The sequence below is a fragment of the Gymnoscopelus microlampas genome (genome assembly GCF_963454915.1).
Source record: "Gymnoscopelus microlampas genome assembly, chromosome: 17".
NCBI classification, from domain to species: domain Eukaryota; kingdom Metazoa; phylum Chordata; class Actinopteri; order Myctophiformes; family Myctophidae; genus Gymnoscopelus; species Gymnoscopelus microlampas.
In genome coordinates this window covers 12,114,160-12,122,966 of record NC_139954.1, presented here as the reverse complement: position 1 = coordinate 12,122,966, position 8,807 = coordinate 12,114,160, and positions in this window count along the sequence as shown.

Below are 8,807 nucleotides of genomic sequence, written 5' to 3'. Positions count from 1 at the left end.
AGTTCGTCCCTATTGGTGGTCTGAGTCCACTTACCAAATTTTTACTTGGTAGCATGCTGCAAACTGGAATGATGGCTGTTTAAAGCCCAGCCAATGGGCAGACAGAGGGGGCGGGGCTTTAGTAATTACAGTTCGTCCCTATTGGTGGTTTTAGTCCATGTACAAAATTTGTACTCCCTAGCATGCTGTGAACTTGAGTTATGCCTGTTTAAAGGTCAGCCAATGGGAAGACAGAGGGGGCGGGGCTTCAGCAATTCATGCTCGTCCCTATTGGTGGTCTAAGTCCACACACCAAATTTGGACTTGGTGGCATGCTGCAAACTGGAGTTATAGCTGTTTAAAATCCCGTGCTCATCCCGTGCTTGGGGGTCCCTGGACCCCTCTTTGATAACTTCAGCAATTCATGCTCGTCCCTATTGGTGGTCTAAGTCCACATACCATATTTGGACTTGGTGGCATGCTGCAAACTGGAGTTATAGCTGTTTGAAATCCCGTGCTCATCCCGTGCTTCCACGGACGGACGGACATAACATACGCTGGGGGTCCCTGGACTCCTCTTTGATAACTTCAGCAATTCATGCTCGTCCCTATTGGTGGTCTAAGTCCATATGCCATATTTGGACTTGGTGGCATGCTGCAAACTTGAGTTATAGCTGTTTGAAATCCCGTGCTCATCCCGTGCTTCCACGGACGGACAAACATAACATACGCTGGGGGTCCCTGGACCCCTCTTTGCTAACTTCAGCAATTCATGCTCGTCCCTATTGGTGGTGTAAGTCCACATACCATATTTGGACTTGGTGGCATGCTGCAAACTGGAGTTATAGCTGTTTGAAATCCCGTGCTCATCCCGTGCTTCCACGGACGGACGGACATAACATACGCTGGGGGTCCCTGGACTCCTCTTTGATAACTTCAGCAATTCAGGCTCGTCCCTATTGGTGGTCTAAGTCCATATGCCATATTTGGACTTGGTGGCATGCTGCAAACTTGAGTTATAGCTGTTTGAAATCCCGTGCTCATCCCGTGCTTCCACGGACGGACAAACATAACATACGCTGGGGGTCCCTGGACCCCTCTTTGCTAACTTCAGCAATTCATGCTCGTCCCTATTGGTGGTCTTAGTCCACATACCATATTTTTACTTGGTGGCATGCTGCAAACTGGAGTTATAGCTGTGTAAAATCCCGTGCTCATCATCCCGTGCTGATACGGACGGACGGACGGACATACGGACAAAGTCAAGCTTAGAGCGGTTGGCACCGCTAAAAATATCAGGATCCACTTAGGAACGGTGTGGATCGTCAAGGCTAGGGCAAGTGTTATGGCAAGTGTTACGGGCTAAGGTGGATTCTGAAGAGGTGAGTCTTCAGATTACAGCGGAAGATTGGGAGTTAGTCTGCATCCAATCAATAGGCCCATATATGGGCATGCCAATATACAGGCATATACTATTGACATCAGGGATCTCCATGGGCATAAAATGGACACAGGTAGACAGACAGATACAGAGATCTCCATAATATGGGCAAAAAAGGGACACAGACAGACTGGTACAACGGGTACTCAAACAAAGCCCCCAACATATCGGTTGCATCAGCATAAAGTAGGTGTGAGGGCTGCATAGCGGTCCGAACCTCTAGTGACTCCAAATTTGGGCAAGGTTCAGCCTGGTCAGAGCCCCATTGACTTCCATTATAACATTTAAGTTAAAATATTAAGTAGGAAACATACAGTATATACAAAAAGGAATTTGGTCCAGCAGTTTGGAAGATTAGTTCCGGACGGACAGACAGACAGACAGACAGACAGACAGGCCTCTTCAAAACAGCTCACCTCTGAAAAAAACAACTTTATTCCAGTCCATTTAGTAAAACATGGTGCCAGGGGTTTCATTGTGCCTCCCATATGGGGCACAATGGATAGAGGGCACTGACAGGGTTGTCACTTCCATTCCCACCTATACAGTACCGAAAACCTTTGTACTTCTGCCACTGATAGAGGGCACTGACAGGGTTGTCACTTCCATTCCCACCTATACAGTACCGAAAACCTTTGTACTTCTGCCACTGTTTGCGTTCATTGTTTGTTGTTATGTTGAGAAATGTCAAGTTCCCCTCTGAGTAATATGACCTCTGCTTAAAATATTTCACTTCATCTTGGCCCATTTCTAGAAGTAGGCCATCATGAACGGCCTTGTTGCGCTAGAGTTCACTTAAAGAGTATTAGAAGGAAGGTGATCTATGCCACTAGTGTCACATGACAATAATTATGTCAACCCTGTTTTTAGTGTCTCCAAAAATGTGGCACACCTACCTAGTCCCTGTCCTGTCGCTTGGTATTACAGTGACATACTGCATATTCCATCAATAGCAAACATTTCTGTGACGTGTTTGATATAGATTATTGTTACATATTTTTGATCACACCAAGAGCTCTGATGCAATGTATTTATTATTGAAGTTAAGGAATTTCTGTTTACTTAACACTGGTCATTTCAGATGCTGTATGTTTGGTAAAGATAGACCATTTGGTGGTACAGTATGTTACATAGGTATATGATTTCCTAGCATTTGTAAGACTTTGTTGGGTTTGGACTAGCTTTGGTGCATTTGGCTGGCACATTGGTTGCATAGTATAGTATCTGACATTGTGTGTTACCCAGAACAGTATCTCAAAAAACAGTTATGGTAAACAGTTAAAAATATGAATTTTCCTATATATTTTATCTGTGTCCTCCACCAAGACCTGAGCATTCTAACAAAATAACTGTTGCTATTTAAGGGTTTCTATGCAATTAAAGAGGGCTGAATGGCCCTCTTTAATACCCTTGCCTGAGGTGTGGGGGGCACGTCCTAAATGGATTTGACAGATGCAGGCCTTGAAGATAGTAGGAGCAAAACTATTTTGAAAATGCCTTTGAAAATTCATACATTGTAATAAATCTACTTTACCTCACTTGGATCTTGTACAATAAAACTAGTTTCTTCCTAATATATATATATATATATATATAGTTACTGATATATATATCAGTAACTATTTTAACCCATTCTAAAAACGCCTTCTAAATCCTGACCTAAGTTTTCTGAAAAACTTTAAATATTTATTCAAAAATTACAAAATAAAATATGTTTCTATATACTGTAGCAACAACAGCCCCAAGAGGGGTTCCCGGATTGAAAGGTATAGTTACATTTAGGGGTTCCCGGGTCTAATTGGGTTTTTAATCAAACTGTTTAATTACAGTTGGAGTTGCATTAGAATGTTATTGAAATAAATGATGGATGAACGTACTTCTCTGGGTAGGCTAAAATATCTGTCTAATCCGTTCACAAGATAAAGCCTGATCCATCTCCCATATCCACTGGATTCTCAGAGAAAGGACATACCATAATCGTTAACAAAACATATGAATGTATTTATCCTTGAGTTATACTCTGACCAAACTCTGCTGCAAGGTCAAGTTTAGATCAAGTTAACCAGCCCGGTTGCAGGTTAGTTTCAGGGCATAAATGGCTATAGTAATTTTATTATTTTTGGAACACCACTCATCCACCAAGTAAATCACAATTCACAACGAAATGTGACATTTTGAAACAATTACTGGTGCAGTAATGCTGATGTAATGCTGTCACAGGTGTGTGTATTTATATTTATTTATGTGAGTATTTTACAAGGCATTGAATGCAGCTCTAACAATCTATCTGTTTTATAACCTGCATTCTGGAACAGAACCCAGACATCCGAGGGGCTTAACCTAAGCCCCCCAAAATGCACACCTTATCTTGTCCCACCACCATCCCTCACAACTCACCCAGACACACGCACACACGTTGTTTTTATTTAGTTTGTTAATATTTCATTAGCTTTTGGGGACAGCTTCATTATACCAGTATATGATCACAATTATTTTATTTTTCTCAGTGCATATTTTCATTTCACAGTATATCATTCACACATTAAACATTGTCGTTCGTATTTACTATAAACTTTGTTTAAAATAAATCATAATTCCTTTATCGTGTTTGCATCATCTTGTCTGTCCCAGTGCTGCTTGCTCAGCAATTTGAGCTGAATAAGTAAGGTGCTATAGTAATAAAGGTTATTATTAGTATTAGCGTTATACAGTACATTTATATCAGTATGTCTTAAGGACAGGGAAGGGTGTGTAGGTATGAGAATTAAGTGTTTTATTAGGCCAGTGTGTCGACTAGAAACACAAGCTGTAGCCACTATGTCAGAGACACAAAGGTTCCATGCCACAAACACAATAGCCGGTGCCCTTCAATAGTATATTGGTTTGGATGATAGCCTGTGGAGCCAAACGTGCGTGCCGCTTGCTGGCATGGGATCAGGTCCCCTGGGTGCTCACTGCTGTAGCTCCATTTCAGCCTTCCTACTGTACTTACTGTCTGACTCATGCCATAATCATACACATAATTGGTTTAGCCACAACAGAAGGTAAAGAGCGATATAAAATGATTACAGTGCGGCGGCATTGATGACTATGACAGAACGTCTACTGTACTGACCTTCTGCCCTGAAGCTGCTATCTTCTCCCATTGTCAAGTTAAGAGCAATGCCAGTGAATGAATGTTTGTTTGGGTTTACGATCATTAGACCAGCGGGTTTCCAACTTTTTTGAGCCCAAGGCACGCCAAAGGGAAAGTCAAAATCTCAAGGCACACCTGTATTCATATCTGTGCAATATAGCCTCTACGTAACATGTGTTATCACTCTTAAAACTCCAAATAAACCACTTAACCCTTTCATACTTGGACTCATACTAATGTTCTTTTTTTTTGTTTGGCTCACAGTCAAGTATTGATATAGAAATAGAAAAAAAAAGTATAACTTTTTGTACAGTTGTATACAGTTAGTTTCTACTGAGCGGGAGAAGAAAAAAAACTGTGTGAAATCCACCGGCATGAGTAGCAACCAACTGTAGATATTGCCATAATAATGAGTGACTGTCTCAAAATCCCTAAGGGACACCTGGACTTGTCTCACGGCACAGCAGTATGCCTATCGAGTCTCGACACACCATTTGAGAACCACTTACCTAGAGAATTGAATGCATGACAGATGTATAGTATACAGTACATGGTGTAGATGACAGAAGACTGAAGAAGTCTATTTTCAGTCAGTGAAATTTCTGAGATCGATGCAGATCCATTGAGAAGTTATTTTGGTGTATTTCAGAGTGAAAATAATAATATATAATGTGAAGTAAGAAGATGTGTAGGGTATGCAGGGAGGGACCCAAATGCAGAGAGCATGGTGACAATACAGGACAGCAGGTGACAGCGGTGCTGACAACCTAACAACTCTGGAAACTTATACTATGACAGGTGGAGGCCAGAGAATGAGTAGCATTTACACCAGATAACACCAGAGACGAGACTTAACATAAACTTACTGACAATGACACCAGCAGGACTGGATAATGTGTACAAACAGCTTAAGGATTCCCAAGACACCTGGGTAGATTACAACAAGAGACAACACAGCCTGACAAAGAACTACAAAACCTATACAGTGAACATATACTGAACATAGAGCTGGGGATACTAGACGGTAACGATACATAACTAACATGTAAACCGATTAAGCTGGGAAACGTGACTAAACATTAGACCAAACAGGGAAACGAGAGAGAGAGAGATAGAGAGAGAGCGCTTGGTTTTTGTTAAAATTCTGGACTATGAAATTGTCTACCCACCCTCTCTCTCTGACACACATATGAACACAAGCAGAGGGTGTACAGTACACTTTTTAATACATTTTTACAGGATTTGACATTGTAGAAAGTGGATGAAAATATTCCTTGGTGTACGTTCAAATAAGAAAAGATAATAGTATGGGTGAGGGTAAATACATTCCATTCCATTCCATTCCATTGGCCATAACTTGATAAAGATTCTATGTAGGATAGTCTCGTGAAAATGTGTAAAACAACACCAGGCCACTTCCAGGCTGTGTGTGCAGGTCCTTTTGTGCCCCCCCCAGCACACACACACACACACACACACACACACACACACACACACACACACACACACACACACACACACACACACACACACACACACACACACACACACACACTTCCTCTCACATTAACTCCCTCTCTCTCATACACACTTCCGGCCCTTCCCTACAGACCTCTTCATCGCCGTTTATTAATTACACCCCCATGGCCCGTGGTGATGACATCACAGAGGAAGTGAGGGATCACAGCCTACAAATACAAGACCTCCTCAAGGTCTCCTGTTAGTCCACTCCTCCTCCACCCTCCGCCCCACCCACCCCCCTCAACCACCAACCTCCATCCCACACACACACACACACACACACACACACACACACACACACACACACACACACACACACACACACACACACACACACACACACACACACCTGTTTCTCTCTCCAAAATACGTTGTGGGGTGAATTTATAGGGGTGTGTGTGTGTGTGTGTGTGTGTGTGTGTGTGTGTTTGTGTGTGAGAGTGTGAGAGTGTGAGGGGGGGTCACCTGTTCTGTCGTTCAGTGGATAAAAGAAGGGGTCCCAGCATCCTTAATTGATGGACAGGACCTTGAAGTCATCAAGAGGGACTTCAGAGGGTCCGCACCGGTCCCCAAAAGACTCTCAACCACTTGAACCCCAACGTCCCCTATACTCTCCCCTATAAAGTCTGTTTCACTAAGAATAGAGGGTTTTAAGTGGTTATCCGTTGGTGTATGAATGTGTGTGAATGGATGAATGTACTGCGCATTGTAAAGAGCTTTGGATAAAGACGCTACAGTATATAAATGCACCACTTACCATTTACCATGTACTAGTGACAAACACACCAGGCGACACCAACTTAATGTTCTGTCCTTTGTTGTTCATTTCAGCAGTGTCATTATTGGTCTTCAACTTCAATGGTCTTAAAATGGCTTAAGTTGAACTTGCAGAAACGTCCAGTCAAAGGGAGGTGGGAGGAATTCCGTTTCGGAACCCCTTTGTGTGAGAGGAAAATATAAGCCCATGGCTCTATTTGGGGGCAGAGGTGGTGACCTGATGGCTTTGTGTTGTGATTGGGTCTTTGGGGGTTGTTTTGTCTGTAGAGAGGTGATGACAGGCTGCCAGTCTCCAGACAGGAGTCCAGTGTCCTGACTGGACGGGCACTCAGTGTAGGCTATTGGGGTTGCTCAACCTCTGGTTCCATAGCTGTAGGTGGGTCAACAAGTTGAAGAACATTCATTATTATTGGAAGAAATTACCCGGAAGAAGTCACCCCATGGAGACTTGAATTCATGGATATGTTTTTGTCACATTCCTAAGCCAATAATTTGATGACCAGTAGGCGGTAGGCAGCGGTTACGGTAGGAGACACAAAGGAGACTCTTTGTGTCTCCTACCGGAACCACTGCCGGTCATCAAATTATAGCCTTAGGAATGCGACAAAAATTCAAGTCTCCATGGGGTGAGTAACCCCATTTTGGGGTTGAACTATCCCTTTAAAGCTCTAATCTGTAAGTTTCATGTCATATACCCAAGATTTGAGCTCGGTCTCGCTTGTGGGAGACCAAACTTCTATTGCTTTTCCCCGAGATGGAATCCCTGCTTAGCCAGTATGCCACTATAGAGATATTGTGTTTATGAGCTTCGGGCAGTACTACTTGTCAATGTCAACCAGCAGGGGTTCTACCCAACACCAGGGTCTAAATATCTCAATGGAGGAGAATGGGAGACCACCTCCAACCACTGTAAATCTATAAATTGTATTAACATACTCCACCATGCAGATTGGTTTAAATGACATTTTATTGATTCAAATCAATTCCGGACTGCAGCTTTAAAGGTAGGGTAAGTGATTTGCATTGGTTAAAATAAGTGTTAAATAGCTCTATATTATGATAGTACTCATTGCTATAGAGTGTTTGTTCAGTATTAGGAGTCTCCTTGTCTCTCCACCTCTTTATTAAACAGAAAATGCATTTTCTTTTCAGTTTCAGTTTCATTTCCAATTTTATCCAACCAGGACAGAGAACTCAATCAGGATACAGATTAAACAAGTGAATTTGGAAGTGATGACACTAAGAAATGAGCAGACAAAATTGGAACTGGAACACTATACAAATGAAGCTTAAAAATGGGTACTTTCTCCTGATTGGCTGAGATTTTGACACCTACCGACATTTTTTTTCTTCTGTTTATTAAAGAGCTGGAGAGACAGGGAGACTCCTGTTACTGAACAAACACTCTATAGCAATGATTACTATCAGAATATAGTATTTTAACCTTTTAACAAAATACTTTTTGTTTTAGACAAAAAATATCACTTACCCTACCTTTAATGTGTGACACTAGTGAACAGATGTGTGACAGATCATATTTTGTCACACTACTGTACGTGACAATGTTTTTTATCCCAGTGCACTGACCTGTGTGTTAACTTACGGAACGTTATTGTAAGGGCACAACAATAAAGTGCACCTATCCTTTTCATATTGGTGGCATATTTTGTGGCATCTTTTATCTTATTTAAACTGATCTTACTTGCGTAAGTAGGTTGTTTTAGGATTAGGGACACGCTAGATGAACATGTTCCCATACCCTGATGAACAGTATACTGTAAAACACGCACGCACGTACGCACGCACGCACACCACTGTACACAATAAATACATATTCAGTATTCAGAGACAAATGGAACAGAATGGACTCATACGAGTTCTCAACGGGCCTGAAAATTAAGGCCTGGCCCTAACTGGGCCCTAACTGGGCCGGCCCGAACAGGGCCCGCCCCA